This window comes from Montipora foliosa, chromosome 8 (genome assembly GCF_036669935.1).
Source record: "Montipora foliosa isolate CH-2021 chromosome 8, ASM3666993v2, whole genome shotgun sequence".
Classification (NCBI taxonomy): domain Eukaryota; kingdom Metazoa; phylum Cnidaria; class Anthozoa; order Scleractinia; family Acroporidae; genus Montipora; species Montipora foliosa.
The window spans coordinates 12,701,072-12,723,571 of record NC_090876.1 but is presented as its reverse complement, the minus strand read 5'-3'; the positions used below and the strand labels follow the sequence as shown (position 1 = coordinate 12,723,571).

The 22,500-nt window shown below is 40.4% G+C and overlaps 1 protein-coding gene and 1 long non-coding RNA gene across 3 annotated transcripts in view; one reads left to right on the top strand and one right to left on the bottom strand.

Moving 5' to 3' along the window:
• The window catches only part of LOC137967759 (uncharacterized), a 416,483-nt gene that overhangs the window by 1,824 nt on the left and 392,159 nt on the right, over window positions 1-22,500 (bottom strand). Inside the window, exon 3 of the long non-coding RNA XR_011116574.1 lies at window positions 4,271-4,350. This is a non-coding gene — a long non-coding RNA (uncharacterized lncRNA). The remainder of the gene's footprint in view (window positions 1-4,270; window positions 4,351-22,500) is intronic.
• The window catches only part of LOC137967753 (uncharacterized), a 201,576-nt gene that overhangs the window by 59,299 nt on the left and 119,777 nt on the right, over window positions 1-22,500 (top strand). The gene's annotated exons all lie outside the window — the stretch shown is intronic.

Here is a 22,500-nt window from a genome sequence, read left to right as displayed (position 1 = left end):
AACCTGAATTACAGGGTGTGATGAAGGCAAAAGATCTATTGCTGCCCCAAACTGGTTGACTACCTTAAGGCAGCGAGCAAAGCTTAGAAGAGGGTGTAAAAAAGGCTGGTGATAAAGGCCAAGCAAAGGGGTCTTAATGAAAAAACAACAACACTTACACTGTACCTTCACGCGAGAAAGAGTCACAAGCTCAAGTTACACGACAACCCAAAATGACTAAAAAAGCAAAGGAAGAAGAAAAAACAATGAGAATGTGAATTTATGTCATGGAATAAGCATACTTCTGATCACTTTACCAGGAAAGAGACTTTTTGTTACTTGTCTCTACTAATCTCGGATTTGGGGTCAAAGAAACTATTTAAAATGTATAGCTGGCATAGACCTCGGCTATTTCTTTGACTTTTGGAACCACGAGTGAAATTAATCCTTAAGTTTGAGAACAAAGATGCATTTAGTGCGCTGTAGACATATTATATGCCCATTCGGCTATCGTTAGCCGGTCTCGTAACAGCTTTTTTCTCATCCTTGTGGAGTTATGACCACTTTGCGGGGAAATGGCAGTGTTCGCTTTATCCTCTCAACCTTAAAATAAACGAATCCCTGGTTTAATTTTTGCCTCGTTTGATGCATCAAACTATGTGTATATCGAACAGACGAATTTTTGTTTGCTTGACCTTGCTTACTTGTGCCTTGATCCGTCGCAAATAGAGTAGCGAACAGAGTTTGAATGAGCTTCGTAACTTGTTGCTCATGTCAAACTCTTTTCTGCTATTGAAATACAATTATTTGCATTCTTTATCCTTTGTTAAGGGGAAGAAGGGTTCCAGTTATACCAGCTTCTATTAACCTGGGCATGCCCATGTCCAAGTTCAAGTTTTAAATGGGTGGGGTCGGGTGGGGACTTGTTTATGGCGGTCTCGTGCAGGAGTGGGAATGAAACTGGGACAAATCGTTAATTTATGTTAACTTGTTTTCTCCGGGTACTCCGGTTTCCCCTCTCCTCAAAAACCAAAAATTTGATTTGTGATTTGCGTTGTTAATTTCAATTTACAGTGTCCCCGATTAGTGCTCTACGGCGCTAGAAGATTAGACACTTAAATGAAGTTCCTTTCCTTTTCTGTGAACGCCTCACCTGATCGAAATTTGTGCTGAAATTTTTCGTATGGTTGTAAAAGCAGCTGACCACTGTGCCAGAAGCCTGTCTCTTTTACCAATGCAGTCTGAGTGCGATGAATCTCGTTCAAGCCAGTCATTATTTTCTTTCTCTGAATGAGAGAAATGTATATTTTGAATTGTGAGTTATAGACGAAATGATCGCATTCATCTGCATTCAGGTGGCTTCAAAAGGATTCGAACCCATGACCTCTGCCTCTCCGATGCCGGTGCGATGCTCTACCAACTGAGCTATGAAGCCACACAGTGGGGAGCAGGTCATTTGCTGCCATGAAGGACTCGAATGAATGAATGCGGCATCGTAGAGCATTGCACCTGCATCACAGAGGTCATAGGTTCGAATCCCGTTGAAGCCACCAGAATTTTTCAAGTGTCTGCTGCAAGAGACAATTGATTAAATTGTCCAGATAAGTGCAAGCATGTTCACATCCTTCAACAGGGCACATAAACCCCAGTTGCGAATGGTAATATCGATGCATAAAACAGAATTCTTGTATTCCTTCGTACACCGTGCAAGTAAAGCAACAGCTTTATTTAACTCCTTACCAGCTCTCACTGGTTGCCGTTCATCTGTCAACGCTAGGATGATGTAAATTCCAAAGAATTATTTTTTCATTCTGGCCCCAGTTAATTACGCTTACAGTGGAGGAAGTGGGCTTCGCAGCTGTCTTTGTTTCTTTTTTGTGGGAAGCTATAATATTTGTTCTAGCCGCATTCATTTGCTGTCGCAAGTTAGGTATGTGGATCTTCTTGATCCAAGTCTTTTTACTTGGTATAGCGGCAGGTACAAAACACAGGTCACAGGTTATTGTTTTACCAATACGGAAAGTATCCTAAATATTCATAAAAGGTAACGTTGGGCCTAAGGTTAGCTTTTATGAATGTTTAGGATACTTTCTGTATTGGTAAATCAATGTCCTGTGACCTGTATTTTGTATCTGCCGCTTGGTAGAGACATTTCATATGGGAGGCGCGGTGGCCTCATGGTTAATAAGCTCTACTCCGGATCGAGTGGTCCTGGTTCGAGGGACATTGTGTAGTGTTCTTGGGCAAGACCCTTTACTCTCACAGTGGGTCTCTTCACCCAGGTGTATAAATGGGTACCGGCAAATGTAATGCTGGGGGTAACCATGCGATGGACTAGCATCCCATCCAGTTGGGAGTAGAAATACTTCTAGTCACTTCAAGCTATAGTAACCGGAGATAATCGCCGGCTTGATGGGCCACTAGGCCCGTAGCAGGCTTTAACTTTCCTTTTTACTCTTGGATATATCCACGAGTGGTGAGAATCTTTATGCAAATTAAATTGTCACTCCTGCGTAACCGGAAGTTCGATCTAGTTCGCCAATCAGGATGGATAATCACAACAGAGCTTAGAAAGCTGTGACTTCCTGTTCGCTAGTTTGTGCGCCGCCATTGCTGTTTGTGACTTTTATACTTAAGTGTTTGAGCACCCTTCGCTGCATTTAGAAGCAAGAGACTGAAGAATTAAAGAAATGGCGTCCTTCGAAGGTGAAGCAAAAGATCCTGAACAAGTACACATTGGTGCAATTAATTGTGCACCGCCTTTCACTTACCAACTCGTAGACTTTAATACACATGTCGAAATGCAATCGACAGGCACATGGCGAGAAGACAGTCTCTGTCAATCTTAGGGGATCGCTCAGGGGGGAATAATAAATTCCATTTGGAAGGTGACTTCCATTTGGAAAGTGACATCGAAGCTATCAAAGTATACCAATGTTTAAACGAAATATGCTGAAATTGCAGTCAGGAATTTGCATAATGACTATAAGAAATGTTGGACACTGACTCATTTGAACGTCAAACGACGTTCTCAAAAAACTTGGTAAAGACGTTTCGACCAAAAACCTTCGGTCATCCTCGGTTTGAATTTGACAAAAAAGCGACAGCTTCTTTCAACGGTTCATATTTGCGTATGTGCGTGAACACGTGACCTCTGCGCGAGACGAAGAACATTATACCACTGTTTATTAAAGCTGTCACGAAGTTCTGCAAGCTATGAGTCACCAAAGTCATATGAACCCAACTTGAACAACATCAGTAACATGAAAAACAGTGAGGCAACCAAGCAACCCATGCTTCCAGACACTAGTACTTTTGTGCGAACTCGGTCATTGATTATGTAAGGAAACTCATGAGGAATCCGTACCAATCTCCTGCGATAGAGCTAGGGCTGAGTCCGTTCGCAAAGGCAAACATGCTCCCCGGGGACAGAGAACGTTCCAGAATTCCTTACAAGAAAACGTCGAGCTTGTTTTATAAAGACAAGGTAATTAGATAGTGTATGGTGCATTAAAGAAGAACGAACCGAGCTCGTTTGAGTTGAGAAAGTGTTTATCTCTTGCTTTTGGAAAACAATATCACACTGCAGCAAGAATGTCTAAACCTAGACCGCAACTCAGTCGTAACAAACCGTCGAGTAGGAGATTATAATTTTCATTTAAATGTTATTACCATCCTAAACACAAAAAAGACTTGTCAGTTCTATTGTGTATTCAAGATCAATCTGTTACCAAGCATTCAAAAAATAATAGTTGTTGTCTATCAAGAGAAAAGCTATTGATATCAGGAGACATTTAATCGAACCCAGGCCCTGTTGCTCATGGAACAAGTACACTTGTTATATAGCTTAATTTTCCCCCAGCAGCGTGCGCTTTCATTGGTTACTTTGAGGTCACGTGACATCTAACAATAAACTGTTTCCCGCCAAAAGTCTCTGAGTGGGCAACAGTGCAAAATCTATGACGTCAGAGGGTAACAGTGCACTGTTAACCACGAATGTTGACCGTCGACCACCGTTGCTGTTGCCGTTGCCGTTGCACGTTTTTCTTTTTGTGCTATAAAACAAATCACTTAATGACTGGACCCTCGGGAAACAGTCCATTTTATTTCCCTCCAATCTCAATGTTTCCCTTGGCTGCGCCTCAAGGAAACATTGAGATTCTCGGGAAACAAAATGAACTGTTTCCCTCGGGACCAGTCATTAAGTGTTTAATGCAGTACTGAGAAATCCCTCTATGGCACTGTGGCAGGCTCAATTAGCTCAGAAAAGATTAAAGGCGCTAGAATGTACCTCAGATGGTTCATGCTTCTTTTCTTCTGTTGCCCACCAGTTATATAATGATCCTTCCTATCACATGAACATGCATGCTGCTGGAGTTGAATACATCAGAAACAACCGTCAAAGATTTAATGGACCCATTACAGAGCAATTGTGGGTGTGTTGTCGCAGCAACACACACGGTGTGATGCACTTATTGTGCAAGCAGTTTCCGATGCATTAAATGTTACAATACATATAAATGATCCATTGAGGGGTGGGAGCTACTGCTGTTTCAGCAGTTCAGTTAGATTATTACAAGGACAATATTTCAGGTTATGAAATCAGCAGTGTTACCAATGTCAACAATTATTCAGAGGTAATAATCGATTAATTTTAACCATGGCCAAAATGATGCGAGTGTCTGTAATAATTTCAACAAAGCAGTGGCAAAAAGAAAAACAATGCGAAACGGCAAAGATATATGGTACTTAAGATATATGTAAATGGTCCCTTGCTTGCTTGAACCAGCAAGGGAATATGAAAAGCAAACATTTCATAAGGGTAAAGCGTCCAATCCAGAACATACAGTATCAGAGAACTAAACAAAACAGCACAGAACCATTTAAGGAAAGCTATGCAGAGCTCAAGTCTAAACCAAACTGAAATTTGTCAAGGTCAAGACTCTGTTAGACATGCCATGCCAAAAGTGATTCAGTCTTTTCAGGATAAGATAATACATGGCCCTGAATATATATGCACTTGCTGTGAACAGTTATAGTTCAGATCATCTGTCTCTAAGTGTAACATTATCAAATATAGTGATACATATCCACAAGGTTTGTAGGAGGAATGATTAACTGGCACAAAAAGTGTTAATAATACTGAATGGATCTGCTCTACTTGCCTAACCTGCATGATGACGTTAACAATATGACCTGGCAAAAAAAAAATCAGACCTTGTTCAAACAGACCCCGTCACCTGTGCCAGGAACTTTAAACACATGGTGCAGCTCTTTATAAAGGATGTGTTAAAGAGTAATCTTATGCCTACTGGGGAGATAGCACACCTATTTTACACGGTTGAATTCCACCAAAGGGGATCACCTCACATACATGCATCTTTTTGGGTATCTAGTTGCATATCAGCGAGGGCCCCCGTGCTGTTACACAATTATCCAGCTGTTATATCACACTGACTAATGCATAAAGAAAACTTCACCCTTCCAATTTTAAACAATCGCGGTAACTTTCATATCCACGAGTAACGACACTGGCACTTTGATTATAGACATTTCATCTGTAAAGTTATCTGTTTGTGGACGTAAAATATAACTGTAGCTCTAAAATGCGTTATTAAGATCCTTAATATACGAAAGGAATTTGAACTAGAGGTGATCATAGGCAGATCCAATGCTACTTAAAGGGGCGATGTCATCATCAGTGGATTGTTAGCAAAAACCTGGAAAGCAAAGAAGACCTGTTCACCCACGGTAAACGAAAATTAATGACCACATTTTCTTCAAAACGGCTATTTTTGCTCACAGAAAGCATTCTTAAGTGTTTTTGGTTACGCGTAGCCAAGATGAAACAGTTCATTGCTTAGCTTGAAAATGTCGGGCTGATGAACTCCAGAAGCAATTTAAGAATGAAAAAGTCACTGAAGATTGATTTGGTAAATTTATGGTCAAAATAAAGCGGATAATTACCATGATACTACCCCTTTAATAGCAAGGATCGAACGGAAAATCTGAAAATTTTAGGCCCCAACTGGATGATACTGGTGCTGTCCTAAATTAATTGACATGAATATGAAACTTACACATTGTTGTCATATTTGGCGCCCTACAGTATGGTTCAGTTTCCTCACAAGTTATCGCGTTCGAGGTGAAGTCAGTCAACCAGGCACAAATTCGACAAAAGAACTTCTTTAAATTGTGCCGTTTGGATAGCAAAAAATGTGAACAAAACATGGTTGGTGAAAGGAAAAGGACAAAAGAACTTCAGAAGCAATTTAAGAATGAAAAAGTCACTGTTCTCGCTCCTGTGCCTGCTCCAGCAGCAGCAGCCGCGGATCCGCCAGCTCCCGAAGTTGCACTCTTTCCTGTGGAGGTCTAGGTAACTATAGTTCCTTCTAGCCGTTCTCGACATTCTTTTCGTAATTTCTCCTGGTACTGTTTACTCGTGTTGTTGGATACCGCTAGCCGGCGAAGACTTTTAACGTGTATCACGCGTTGTACGTTTTCAATTGCCGATTAAACATAAGTACGTTGCTGATTTCCCAGCGGTTTCATCATCGCTAGCCGGCGAGGAACGACTTTTGATACCGCTAGTTGGCGAGGAGCAGACTATCATACAGCTAGTTATAAGATCTCGTTTTGATACCGCTAGTTGGCGAGGAACAAATGGATACCGCTCGTTGGCGAGGAACGAGTTTTAATACTTTTAGTTAGCGAAGAGTGAACTTCGATGCCGCTAGTTGGCGAGGGACTAGTTTTGTTACCGCCAGGTGACGAGGAGCGAACTCCCATACCACCTGCTGGTGAGGAACCAGCTTTGATGCCGCTAGTTGGCGAGGAGTGAACTTTCATACTGCTAGTTGACGGGAAACGAGCTTTGCATGATACCACAAGTTGGCTAGGGACAAAGTTTTATGCTGCACCGCTAATTAGCAAGTAGTGCATTTGGATACCGCCAGTTGGCGAGAAGCTAAACTATTCATTTTTCGTAGAATTTCTTGCACTCGTTTCCGCTAGTAGGCAAGGAGCATTGCGCCTATCCTTTAAAATCTTTAGCAGGTTAATGTGTAATATTCAGTAATAGCCACTATTCGTTGACCGAGAATATGTTACCCTGTCTTCACGGGCTAGTTGTATTACCACTTAGTGGTAAAGTAAGGAGTTTAAGGTAATTCCTTGGTATTGCATTGCGCATCCCTACTGCGCACGATTTTTGCGTCATTAGCGCGCGCTCATGAGCACGTGCGCGTACAAAAACGCAAGAGATTTCCCTCAAACTAAGCCCGATAGCTAAATAAATGCTCTTTTTCTCTCAAACGAGCACGGTGACCCCGATAATTTTTTCAGGTATTTGCTTATAACAATTTAATAAAGAACAGCTAACCACAGAACTGTCCCAAAGAGTGCACTATTCCCACAACCAAGCAATCAAAAACGGCGTAAATGAAACAATACTGCTTATGTGAATAAAATAAGCTTTATTTTCAAAATAAAATTGTGTATCTTTCAAGTAACGAAGACTTAATTCTGTATGAAGGTGATTCGAATTTTAAACGCACAACCACTAAAACAAGCACGGTGACCCCATTTTATTATTGCATTTTTTTAATGTAATTATGACAAGTTTCCAAAAAAGTTTGATAGTAGAAGAATTTCAAGGGAATTACCTTAAGCATTATTCTGTGTCATACCTCTAGAAGGCGGAGAGTTTTGGTTGTCCAGCAAGTTTTAAGCTTACTTACGACTAGAAAACGGAGAACTTTTGTGGTTAAACTTTGTTTTCAAGTGGATTGGCTTTCGAAAGGGATACTCCACTGAATATGCCATTTTAGAGACTGTGGAGAAATTAAAATCAGCAGTTGACGATCAACAAATAACAGGTGGTATCTTTTTAGACTTTTCCAAGGCCTTCGATACATTAACCACCATATTCTTTTAGAAAAACTGTATAAATATGGAATCCGAGGACATCCCCATGCATGGTTTTCAGACTATATAACTAATCGTAAACAATATGTCAAAGTTGGTAATGCAGAATCCAGCCTGAAAACCATCACATGTGGCGTGCGTCAAGGCTCCACACTAGGTCCACTTCTGTTTCTATTGTATATTAATGATTTGCCTAGGTCCTCGATGAAATTAACTTTTAGGAATTTTGCAGATGATACAAATATGTTTTATTCTTCAAAAGACCCCGAACAATTACAATCAGTTGTTAATGAAGAACTTGGAAAGGTCTTAAAATTTTGTGCAGCAAATATGCTATCCATTAATTTTAAGAAGACAAATTTCATGATTATTACTTCACCTAAGAAGAAAACAAATATCAGTATAACACTTTGTAGTATAGAACAAAAGTCCCAGATTAAATACTTGGGTGTCTTTATTGATGAGCACCTAAAGTGGGATGCTCAGCTCCAGCACATTAACAACAAAATAACAAAAAATATTGGAGTTTTATTTAAGCTTAGGCATTACATGCCTATGAGTACACTTTAACAACTGTATTATACTCTCATATATCCGTATTTAACGTATGGAATAATAAGCTGGGGTACCGCATACCAAACTAAGTTACATAAAATCAAAATAAGTCAAAATAACTGTATTCGCGACATCTTTTTTGCAAACAAAAGAGAAAGTCCCACGCCGTACTTTAGACCATTAGAAATTTTAAAGTTAGAGAATATTTTTAAATTAAAAATTGGCGCTCTTGTGCATAACATACAATATCGAAAAAAGGATATACCTCTTGCTCTCTATGATTTAGTTCAACCAGCTTCGGCTGTCCATAATTATAAGACCAGGTATGCCACTAATCAAAACCTGTACAGACCATTTTCTAGAACTAATTAAGGCCTGGCAAGGTTTAGCGTAGTGGCATCAAAGACCTGGGAAGCAATACCTATAGAAATTAAGTGTCTCCCCTTTGACAGTTTTAAAAAGAATACAAAGTCTATCTACTTGATAGTTAGACGTGTGATTAACTTAGCCAGACCTTCACAACTAGTTTCTATAAGCACTGCATAACCTCCACCCACTTGTAACTGCTCTGTGGTAGCAGCCAACTCGAAAGCTTGGCTCCTTTGGCTGCTACACACTTTCTTCTTTGTTATGTTTAATTCAATGCACAGCTAGCTCTGTTTTTATTTCTTTTCTACTCTTTTCGTTGTTGTATTGTAGTTGAATAAGTGTGAATAAATGAACTTGAACCTGAACTTGGTTCAGTTTATATGTTTTACTGGTTGGAATCATGCCGCAGTTAACAAGAGAGTATTTCAGCACATTATTATGCAGGCTTGACTGCCACCGTTAAGGCCAAGGCGTTTGTTTTTTCTTTCCTATAATCCTCTGGAGTATTCTTACAGTAGTAGTCGTCACTTACTGTTCGTCGTCTTGCCATGTCAATTGTGATGTACAGGCATTTTTGTTTTCCGAATGTATTATGTCATTGACGCTCACTAATGCGCTAGTTCTGCTTTAGTTACTCCCGCATATCTCACATATTGTTAATATTCCCCTGGGTTAAAGCGGGAACGTATTTGTTTATGTCAACCGCCCCATACAGGCGTTCGATCGATTTGAGGCGTTGGACCTTACCCAAGCCCTTGTGCGGTTAGCGCGTGCTCAGGTCCATACAAAGGCGGACCAATATGCAGCCGCACTCGATGAGATATGGGCGCGATGGGATGTCCTCAGTTCCCAAGAGATGTTGGACCTGATGCTGGGGTTGTTAGGAGACCCTATACGCGCCAAAATAGCAAAACCTAAAGAGTGCTTCCGAGATGCCACAGCACATGCGCACAACTGCTCCGCATAGCAGGGCTGGTTCTTTCTCCCCGTACCCCCAAATCCAGTGCTTTAATTGTGGCCGTTTTGGACACTCGCCCGGTCTTGCAGGGCCCCTCAAAGCATGATGCGTGGAACCCGAGGGCGTGTTGGTCAAAGCTGGGGGCGTGGTTCCCGCTACTAATTTCGTCTAATACGATTTGGAAAGACGCTGAGCTGACTTGGAATGATAATAATAATGAATAAACTAAAAATGTTTATGCATATATCACAGGTTGTCTTGTTCACTTCTATGGCTGTTTGCGGTACATTTTGCTTGTCCACATTAGTTTTTGGACCCTATCCCTTCTTTGACCCTGGGGTTCCTTCTCAGTGTTCCACACCACTCTGGACCCTTCGCTGGACCTCGTTTAGGGCTGGGGCCAACGAAGAGTTGGGTGCCCTGTTTTAGTTTTTTTTTTTTTTTTTTTCGTTAAGCTTTTGTTATATTTGTCGTTTTTGTTCATTTGTGGGGAAAATCACAGTTCGTTCATCTTGCGTATTATGGCCGCTGCTGGCACAAAACCTTTTGAACATACTCCGCTGTGTAGTTCAACACAGGGAACCAAGCGTTTCGTTGGCCCCTTGGTATCGGCAAAAATGTGTCCTCTCGCCCAGAGCTGGGGTTCGTTAGCAACCTGCCATTTCGTGTCCCAAAATATTTCGGGGCTGGTACTATCCACTGCCACTCTCTCCGCTTTGAACATCTCTTGGCAGATTTCGATAATCGCAGCAACCTGGATTTGTTAGAGATTATCCAGCACGGAGTCCGGATAGAACATTTTTTCCGGCATTTCAGAGGGACGTTCAAACAACAGTCGTTTGATATGCCTTCGCCCCCACCTATTCTGTTTGAGAACTCTCCTTCATGTGCAAAGTTCTCAGATTTCATTGCTGATACAATTGTTCAGTGGGTCGATCAGAGTTACATTGCATCGTCACGTTGTATTGTGACTCTTAGCGTGCGTAGCTGGAGGGATATTCTATCGCAGGATTATTTAAGGACGGTGCCCACTATTGTTATTGCGCGTGCGTTCTGCGCATCTCGAGACACTCGGATTTCCTATCGACAGTGCTTATTAATACAGGGATATTTTTGCGCGGTTCAAAACTATGCGGAGAAAGCAGAACTCAGCAAGTGTTCTTGGTATCCAAAATAAAGGTAACCACGCTCTTTTTAGAGATACGTAATTAAGCTTGAATTTGGAAATGCCATACACTGCTTTGTACTTTAAAGCTTTTTACAAATATTGTTGATTAATTATCTTCGAAAAATGCGTGGTGACCCCCAATTTTCTTTTTGGATTTCAATAACTCTTGCTTGAAATTTCTCTTTACAGCAAAGATCCCAAAAATGTGACAACTTGTAATAATTAATTCACATTGTTTCAATATTTTTTATTAATTTATCAGCTTTATTGGACACATCAGAAAAAGTAGCACAATATTTGAGTTTAGGGAAACAAAATAGAACTGCAAAAATGAACGATTATTAAACTGATTTGATTTTCTAATTCATATTTCCCACAGAAAGAAGGAAACAGCATACGCTTTCCATAGTTATACCACAGGCGGCCCAGAGTCGGAAGGTAAACAATTATAAGGATTTGTATGGGAATCTTGATAACAGACTGAAAAAGATACTTACCCACAAAAGTTCTCAATAAAAAAGCCGTACTTTATTGTCATGGTGAATTTCTTGCTTTTTGTGTGGTTTTTTGCCTGATTGGATGCGATTTAAGCGACTTCTCAAATTCCCGAGTCGTCACTCTTCCCTAAATAAAGGAAAGGCTGGCAACTCATTTCTAACTTACCTCAGATCTCGCTGAAAAAATTCACACTTCTCCGGCATCAGTCACGCTCAAACTCCGGCGATGGCTACAAGGATAAATTTACTTCCCCTTGGCCACGTTTCAAGGTCCAGCGAGTATCCATTGCTGAGAAACTGCGAAAAATATTCAAATTTTCAAACTCCTTCGAGGCTCGCTAACAACCAATTTTGACACGGCTGGTCAACGGTTCACCGAGCCTCCATACGGTGAGCGCAAACCTACGCAAGTGTACCCATAGTTGGGCAGAGCAAAACAAATCCCAGACTCGTCCCCAAATACCTGCCTGGGGTCATGTTCGAGTTTCTAAATCGGCGAACGATATTAAAAGTTCCACACTGAAACCTTAAACACAGCTCCCATCGCTTTGGTTGCCCCACCGCATGTTATAAATCCGGATTTTCATCGAACTCCGTAAGTACTGAAGCTGTTTGGATGGAGTTTGAAACGCAGTCGAATGTATTTACTAGTGTATGAAACACAATCCTGTTTTTCATCTGTCACGTCAACAACTCACATTATCATGACTGCAGAAGAAATTCATATGAAAAGGTCGCTGCACCTTTTCAGCCTTTTGGACACATTTTTCTGTTGAGAGTCCGGCGAAAATGCCATCGTTGAAATCATCTGTGCTTTGTTTTTGCGCTTCCAGTTGCGTTGAAATGTTCAAAACTATTTCTCAGACCGGTGCATCAAGCGATATCGATCGAAAACCAACAATTATTACTCGGAATACCTGAAAGGAATCCGAGTTACAATCTCGCTTGTCTGTTTTTTGGACAGTAGAAATTACGGTGCGGTGATTTCTTTGGCTCAAAGCAATTCACTTAACAAAACTAAACTTTTTCCAACAACAACAAAAAAACAGCCGTGGTGTCGAGTGTCATCGGACGAGGGGATTTTTGCACGCGCGAGGCTTCAAACAGCTTCAGTACTTACGGAGTTCGATGAAAATCCGGATTTATAACATGCGGTGGGGCAACCAAAGCGATGGGAGCTGTGTTTAAGGTTTCAGTGTGGAACTTTTAATATCGTTCGCCGATTTAGAAACTCGAACATGACCCCAGGCAGGTATTTGGGGACGAGTCTGGGATTTGTTTTGCTCTGCCCAACTATGGGTACACTTGCGTAGGTTTGCGCTCACCGTATGGAGGCTCGGTGAACCGTTGACCAGCCGTGTCAAAATTTGTTGTTAGCGAGCCTCGAAGGAGTTTGAAAATTTGAATATTTTTCGCAGTTTCTCAGCAATGGATACTCGCTGGACCTTGAAACGTGGCCAAGGGGAAGTAAATTTATCCTTGTAGCCATCGCCGGAGTTTGAGCGTGACTGATGCCGGAGAAGTGTGAATTTTTTCAGCGAGATCTGAGGTAAGTTAGAAATGAGTTGCCAGCCTTTCCTTTATTTAGGGAAGAGTGACGACTCGGGAATTTGAGAAGTCGCTTAAATCGCATCCAATCAGGCAAAAAACCACACAAAAAGCAAGAAATTCACCATGACAATAAAGTACGGCTTTTTTATTGAGAACTTTTGTGGGTAAGTATCTTTTTCAGTCTGTTATCAAGATTCCCATACAAATCCTTATAATTGTTTACCTTCCGACTCTGGGCCGCCTGTGGTTAAATTCGTCTAGTTTAAAGACGGCCACAAGACGCATTATGCGTCTGGACGAAGAATCTATTTTAGTGCGTCTTCGAAGACGCACTAAACTGGAAAGTTCGTTCAGACGCATTATGCGTCTAGTGCCCGTCTTTATACTGGACGAATTTAACAGACGCAGAAGAAATGTTTGCCCAAGTTCGTCCAAGACGAATTATGGGTCTCATATAGTTCGTCCCGTCTTTACACCAAACATAACATAGCATAACAGACGCATGATTCGTCTGGACGGATTATGTGTCTCTAGTATAAAAACGGCCATTCTCTGACCCAGTACATGATGTGTGAAAGAACTATAAACTGAAGTAGAATTTGAAATATTTATGAAAAAGCTGAAAGATGAAAAAAATTCCACCGGATAAATTTTTGAAAATTTACTTTAAGAATGCAAAATAACGCCTCTCAATTGTTTCCAAACATATCAGGTAAGGACACTGGACGACTTGACCAAATCCAACAAACTCTATTTCCGGTTGTATTAATCTTGATTCATTATCCTCTGGAGTGGCTCAGGTGGTATGTGTGGCATTAAGCCGGGGCGCTCGGCTGAACACCTGTTCTGAGCCTCCAAAGGATAACGATATGGCATCTTTTGTGATAAGTTGAACGAAGTAATTTGCAATAAACTTTAAACTTATGGATATGCCATTACAACGATGACAAATTTTATTTCCTAGTACGCTGTCAGTATAATAAAACATGTGTTTCTACATCTACATACAGTTTGTGCATGTATACATAATTATTGGAAATGTGCATACCTTGACGGATGTTTCTTTTCTTGATTTTGGAAAGCAATGGCAACTTCATTTTGTGTTTGGGTGCTTTCCTCATGGTGATTTTTTAACTCAGTAGGACAAGACATCACCGAGGATGATGGAATTGCCTTAATTGATACATTTTCAAAGGGAATTTGTCTCCTTTTCAACAAGTGGTTTGCTGAAATGGCAAATGAGGTCTTTTTTTTCCAGATTGATTCCACTCTTTTGTGACAAGTGTCACACAAAAAAAAATGCACGAGAAAGACCATCATCTGCCAGGACTTTTTGATCGAAAACTTCTTCTTGAAAATATTCTCAAAAATTCACCATGAAGTTTTCGCTTTCTCTTTTTGTTAACTAAAACTTAAGAACACAGTCAACAACAGTCGTCGACTGTTGTCGCATTGAAATAAGGTTGTGCTGCGTGCTCGACATACCAGTGTGGTCCGTGCGATCAAGAATTTGTCGGGATTAGCAACGTTTCAGCCACAGCAATTGATGCAAGAAATCTAGAAATACCTCGGCCAGGAAAAGGGGGCAGAATAAAAATAATTGTTAGATCATATTTTAGGTGAATCGGGGAGGACATCTTTAAACAAATCTCGCACACTCGAACACACGCCACTGTAATGATACCGGCTGCGAAAGGTCCAGCGTATTTTTCCGCCGATATTCCGAACGATTCCCTATCCATTTTGTGCTGTGATTGATTGCGACATTTCTAACCCTCGAGCAAACCCAGGCGAGTATTTTTAAAGGCGATCAAGTGATTTTTGTGTAAGAAGCCACGAAGCGACTTGACGGCCTGCTGACCCCTGATAACTGGTCTGGTAAGGACCAATCTCGTACCCAGAGTCCTCGGGCTTTTTGGCCAGCGGGTGAGCGCCCGGAGAGACTCTGGGATAATCGACTCCATTTTCCCAGAAAACGTGGGTTCCGGTCTTATGACGTATGGTTGAGTTTAAACGGAAGCAGAAAAGAGAAAACCGTTAACAGTAGAAATGGCGGGTTGAAAGTGTTCGAGAAACAAGAATTTTAGCCTTACACACAAAGAAACTGGAGAAATGATCATTGGCTTGCTGTAAGAGCAAGTGAAGATGAAACCTCTGACACTTTCGGTGAGTGTATTTTTGGTGTTTCAGCGTACATTCCATCGTTCAGAATGCAATGAGAATGCCATCGTGCAAGCAACACGATCGACAAATTTTTTGTGGAAACGACACAAATGTCCTCTTCTTCTACAATTTGATGTTTCCGTAATTCTGAATGGCTTCGACAAGACCTTATTCCACGGATTTCGCCTCAAAGAGACTGATGTAATGTTTCCCACACGGTACTTTTGCAACAGCAACAGTAATCACTTTTTAGCAGCGTGAGAAAATTCCCGTGCGGTATAAGACATAGTTCAAACCTCGTCGTTTTATTATTTTTGTGATTTATATATTTCTGATGTAGAAAAAATCAAACAGCACTGAAACTAGTTTTAGATTTTGAATGTCCCTCCAAATTCTGGGGCTTCCGAATTACTTACCGACTTCCTGTCGGACTGCCATTGCTACGCAATCGGCCAATCAAAAATATGGTTCAAATCGATTATCCCAGAGTCTCTCCGGGCGCTCACCCGCTGGCCAACAAGCCCGAGGACTCTGGGTACGAGATTGGGTAAGGACGTGTTCCCAGAGCTCTTCTCGTCCTTTTATGCTTTTCTTCGTCGCCATTTTCTTTCGCCCGTTTAGACTTCTGCTTGCGTCCGTGATCTGCCCCTGGGTCTCCGAGGATATCTCCTTCGCTCTTTTTGTTTGGCGCCGTCAGAAGGGAGAAATACTGGGAACCAGGAAACGAGTGCGTATTCTGCCTATCCACGCACCCGCGTATCCACTGAGCTCGATGTTTCCACTACGTATCCGCGTATCCACACCAAAATTAAGGGTAGGGTATTCTGCAGTTAAGCCGATTCTAGCGCAAAAGAGAGACTGTTCGCAGTAGAAGTGGAAGAAGAACATTCGGCCTCCCTTCCCCGGTGTTTGTTTGACAATGGCGAACAGAAGGAATGGGAGCGCTTGGTCACTGTTTGAAGGTGAAGTGAATAGCAAAGACGTTGATCCGTTTAAGGCTATTTATGGCGTGAGGAAGGAGGAGATTAAAGGTATTTACCAAACTAAAGGAATGGCCTGCTCTGTCTACGTCAAAAAAGATGAGAAGCAAGTGGCGTATTTTGTGACTTGGTCTGGTGTAACCAGAGACTTATTAAACAAACCAGCTCAAGTGAATCGCTTTTCAAGTCAACACTTTGGAAAATACTCGGCTTCAGTCGATTCGAATTCATCCGTTGAGACCTTTGGTCATTTCTCGTTTCTTCCAGCGGGTACTATTTTTGCCAAACTTCCGTCGAAGAAAGTGTTCGTTGTTGCTTTTAAACCTTTCGAACAAGAAGAAGACTTGGAGGCTTATTACTTTGTTGGGTCTGAGAAACGTACACTGAAATTAGACACTAAAAAGCATAAACTAGTGACAAGTGAAAAGGACAAGCAGAAGCTAGAGTTGTCTTCTGTGCTTGGAGCTCCAATCATTGTCAAAAAGAAAAACACACCCCGGGAGAGTGGCCGATGGTGTGTTGTAGGAGTACTGGGACTCAGTAGGGAAGGAGAACTTTGTCCACATTTTGTCACGAATGAAATATTTGGTGAGTTTACAATGTAGCTGGGTTTGATTTTTCAGTGGGTCCAAAACACAGGTCAGAGGTCAGTGTGCAATTGTCACGTACACCCTGGATGCCAGAGGTTTGAATTTTCTTTTGCGATGAGCGGTTGAAACGGAGAGGCGAAAAATGAGAACCTCTGGTCACGGCGGTTAAGAGTCTCACTTCCACGCAATTTCAAAATAAGATATCTTCTCAAACCGGTTTTCTACAGTGATGTCAATGTTGTACCAATTCAAGTCCTTTGAGAATAGAACGTTTTGATTTTGACATTTCCTACATGTATCATGCAGCAACCAATCAAAAGCGACATGAAACCACAAACTAATTAACGTTGGTGGTTGCAGTTTTCTCATGGGTGACTAGCTGTTTACTCAAAACACGATATTTCTATTGTTCTCGGTTTTCGGATTTTCTTTCAGCTATAAAAGTCAATCAAGGCATTCAATCAATGAAAGCATTCAAGGAACAAATAACGACTACAATCGCAGCTTTTGGATAATGAATCCATGATATTATGCAAATACAAACAAACTTTCGGCACAAGTTGCATCCAGTTGGCAGTACCAGAAACACATCCTCATGCTTGACGAAATTCCTGAACAGGTTTCATTTCTAAAATCTCCGAAAATCCAGAATTTACTGTGTATTGTACTGTGCAAACGTCTAAATGCGCGCTCGAATTCAGGGCCTTCCACCGCCAGCTTTGTTTTTGTAGCACTCCTTCCGCTCCAAACTGGTTTTGTGGCCACAGGGGTACATTATCACCGTACAACCAGTGAAATTGAGTGTTAGATTGCTTTTACTCAGGAAGGACTGGCACTGACTATGAAAACCAATCAGCGACTGTGTTCATAATCACAAATCATGGAAGTGAGACTTAACCGCCATGACCAGAAGTTCTTATTTTTCGCCTCTCTGTTTTAACCGCCCTCTTCTCGCGAAAGAAACATAGGACCTCTGACACCCAGGGTACATGTCACGGTGCTACAGATTAATAAACAATACTAATAGTAGATCACCTAGCCCTGATCATGTTACAAATGCGTTGTTTCTGGCTTCTCGCCAGAGAAGAAAATTAATGTCATGCAACTGTTTTGTTGGCGCGTGCTGGTGATGGATCAAAATTAAGACCAATGGTGATTTTCAAGAGGAAAACGGTGCCTAAAGTTAAAAACAAGCACAGGATTATCAGCAACGCCCAAGAGAAAGGCCGAATGGATGCCGAAGGAATGAAGAGTTTGGCATGCTCCACGTGTTGGGACTGGGGAGAAGACGAAGCCTGCTTGTTTATGCTTTCGAAGCTCATGTGACTGAAAGCATGAAAGCAGCGTTTACAGAGAAAACACCAATTTAGCAGTAATTCTCGGCAGATTGACCTCAGTTCTGCCTGAAGAGATGATTGAGTCGTATTTTGTCAAATATGGAGTAGTAAAAAAACCTTGATAACACACAAGACGATCTTGTGGACGGACAACAAGATGAACTTGTCGATGACGAATCTTGTGCGAGAGAAGTGCTGTTCGATTGTGACTATGAGTTATAGGTTTCGGCTGTTAAACACTTTACATAGGCTTATTTACTTTACTGTTGTATGCAACAGAGCAAATTTTCTTATCCAGGAAATGGATTTTTTCACACTAGTTTTGCTTTTTGCTCTAACTTTTTTTTTTCAAAATGCAGCCCAAAATTGGGGTGCGTATTATACACGGGCGCGTATTATACACGGGTAAATACGGTAATCAGTGGTTTGATAATTTGTATTTGTTTTTGCATCCAGCCAAGCATGGCTTTCTTTTTATTTTGAAAAATGTTCTTTTTAAAGAGATAAACAATACTGAAATACCCATAACATTTTCAAAAAATATTATTTGAAAAAATCAATGCTTAGCTATATTCTGTATTTGGGGGTGAAGCATGCCATATGAAAAAAAAAAATTCAATTTAAAGACCGCTGGAAATTTAGCTTTTTCTCAAACTGGAAGTCTGTTCGTATACGCATTTGTAGTTGATCTGAGAATGAGCGCGAGAAAGGGTGAGAAAAAACCTTGCATACAAACAACAGTTCGTGCCGTGATTTTTGCTTGTGAGTGGGTTTTCCGGTCAGCTCACGATGTGATGACGTCAGTCACTGGAAGTAACATTTCAATTCCTTTGCAATGCACGAAAAATCCGTCTGGGGGCCCTTAACGTTTGCACCAAAAAGTAACGTATAAGCCGGGATTTAACGTTAAAGGCAAACTAAAAGATACCTTGGTTGCAAGAGGATTTTTTTTTTCAAGGTTGGAAAAGAACGCTTTGGCCAACGGACCACCGTTGTTTTAGATTCTAGGAGTATTCTCACCCCCCTTGAATAAAATTCCTCTGGCAGCCAGGGTAGCCAAAAGACAGATCAAGAAAAAAATAACATACTTTGTATACAAAACTCTGAATTTCCAGTTCTCAGCGAAAGATTAATGGCAATACAGTAGATCGTAAAAACACTAAAATTTCAGCATTCCCTGACTTCCTTGAATCAAGAGGAATTAAAGATCAATGTTCTGTCAAAAGGAGGAAATTGATCACGTGCTAGGCAACCACAAAGGTGCACGTGATCACCTTCTGTCAACGTTCTTGTTTACAATGAACTACAGAGAAGAATGTTAATCGTTCGACGTTTTCAGAGTAAAACAACATACTTTTTGGCCAAGGAACTCCTGTCTTTCGTTTTTTAATTTTGTTGTGATATTTGACGAAATATTTACATTTCATCAGTCGGGTCAGGAAACCTGAACATCTATGAGATGCAAAAACATACTTGCAAACTATCACAAATCATAATGCTGAAAAACACAAAAGTGAAGGAAAAGGTTAATAAATATACTATCTGCATGTTTTTGGGTTAGACTAAAGCGATATAATAATATTGTTGAAAAATCGTAGAAGTCGTAGCATGTATTGTTGAAAAATCTTAGAAGTGGTAGCAATAAACTGGATTAACCAGGAACTTAAAGAAATATTTTTGGCTTCATAAAAAAAAACTTTGTTTTACGCCATAGTGAGAAAAGAGATCTTTTTCTGACATTAAAAACTATAGCTACCTATTAATCATTTACCAAAAAGAACACGACTTCCTGTCATCTTTATGAAAACTTCTCACGGGGTGTCAATTTCAACCCATGTATGCAAATTTGTTGACCTGGAATGGCACACGATGCGATGAATCAACAAAGGTTATGTACCCAACTAACCCTAACCACTTCATACATCATTTCATCGTTAAAGGCCGAAAATGTCACAAAAACCTTTTCTAGCGAAAGATTTGATTGAAACAAACTGCATACAATGTATTTGCTATTAGAGGCAAAAAACCCTTGCTATTTCACTTCAACTTACAGTCACATTTTTTAGATTGATTTGCTTGGTATGTGTGATTGCGATTTTGTCACATCAAGTTTAACTGGAATGGGAAAATGATTATAAGGTGCCTATTTTTAAAACAGGCTTCTGAATCTGATTAATTGCTCATTCTCAACAGGGCAGCCTGGGCCTAGTGATGCAGTACAACCTCCTATCAGTCAAACCCCTGAAAATTCATCTAAACCACCTGGTGGAGAAGCAGTTGATGCTTCAGGTAAATCCATTTAATGCTATCCCATTATCTGTTAACCAGAGTGAGAATTAATGTGAAATGTACCTGTGGTGGAAAGTCTTATTCTACACTGATCAATGACAATCTCTTTTAGACTCAAGAGTGAATTTTAAGTTTAACCCATTGACTCCTGAGCTGCCCCCCACTGAGGAGTAAAATCGTCTGGAATTAGACAGAGTATAATCTAGTAAGTCTCACCCCCAAGGATCAATGGGTTAATTAAGGGCCCATTAATTTTTTTTGGGGAGTGCATTGCTAAGGATGTAATGGTTAAGTAATTTGAGAGAATTTGGCATTATTTTGGTCAGTTTCCAACTTTTGCAAACCAATGACTCTAAATATGACGCAGTCATGCCATGCCCATCATGGTCATGTGACCAATAAAAGAAAACTCTAAATTTGTCTACATGCTGTACACAAGTTGGGTATTTAATCAGTGGTTTGATAATTTGTATTCGTTTTTGCGTCCAGCCAAGCATGGGTTTTTTTTTTTTTTTGAAAAATGTTCTTTTTAAAGAGACAAATGATACTGAATTTATACCCATAACATTGTCAAAAAAGATGATTTGAAAAATCAATGCTTAGCTATATTCTGTATTTGGGGTTAAACTTGCAATATACAAGAAAGTTAATTCAATTTATAGACCGCTGGAAATTTAGCTTTATCTCAAACCGGAAGTCAGTTCATTTACGCATGCGCAGTTGATCTGAGAACAAGCGTGAGGAAGGTTTGAGGAAAAACCTTCAATGCAAACAACAGTTCGTGCGATGATTTTTGCTTGTGAGTGGGTTTTCCTGTCAGTCACCGGTGATCTGAGTGATAATGTCACTATGTTAATAGAAGTTCACATTGCGTGTAATCTTTTATTAACTTTTCCTGATTTTTCACTATGTTTTAGCGACCTAAAATCTGCAGTTTAAAATACATGTATAGCCCACCACCTTTGTTTTAAAAAACCCTATTTATTATTTTGCAATCGGGCAAGAGCATGAGGGGTGACAACTTTTACAAATGCTGTTTTGAGAAAAGACCAAATTTATCTGAGAATCTGAGGTTTTTATGGGCATAGAAGATTCAGAAAAGTTTTGTGAAAAATGCAGAAATGTTGGACAAATAAGGAAATCCAGAGTAATGATTCTTTCATGACATAGGTGCATGATAAGTGAATTGAAAACTTTGAATTGAATCCAACTGTATGCAAATGTATGATCGATACTTTGCAAACCAGCCAGAAATGACTACAAGGCCAATGTTACAATGATTGAGAGTCGTTGTTAACCCCTTAACTTCCAATGGCCACTTGCTGATTTTACTCTGTCAAATGCGAGATGATTTTGCTTGTTAATGGGGGCTTCCTTGGGCCTTAATTAAGGGGTTAAAGTGTTCCCCCACACATACCGTATATACCATACTTATTCGGCTACAAGCCGATCTCGGCTATAAGCCGAGACCCCAAACTTCTTACGGAAAAAGTCAACTTGATTGACACGAATTGTAAATGCATAATACTCGGCTATAAGCCGAGACCCATTTTAGGTCTTGATGTGTATTATCGACTATGGAATTTTCGTAATTTAAAATACAAATTGACATTGACTGAAAAATTATACTCAAAGCAATCAAATGAACACGAAAGATAAGAAACAAACAAGCAACGTGATCGTGAGGTGACGAATATTATTAAACAATTTCTGACCTCACAGGAAACATGTCTTCGTACAAGCGAAGCGTTTTATAAAAAGTTATCCGACTGGAAACCTTACAACCTCGCCTTTAAACTTATCGCCGAATTCGAGACAGACAGCGAGGAAGAAGATGAGCAATAAGATCGATCCCGATCACACAACAACACGAACGCCTCCTTTTAGCTTTACGAGCCACCACGTAATAAAAGTCCATATTACACCAACAACATCGAAACAACAACTTCTCTTCATTTTACAACTAATTTAGTTCGGCTTGTAAGTGAATACACGTTCATTTCTTACTGTTTTAATTTGCTGAGAAAATTCTTTTTATCAAAAATACTCGGCTATAAGCCGAGACCCCTTCGACGGCTTCAAATTTGCCCAAATTGAGTGAGGATTTGTGTAAAAATCGCTCGGCTTATAGCTGAATA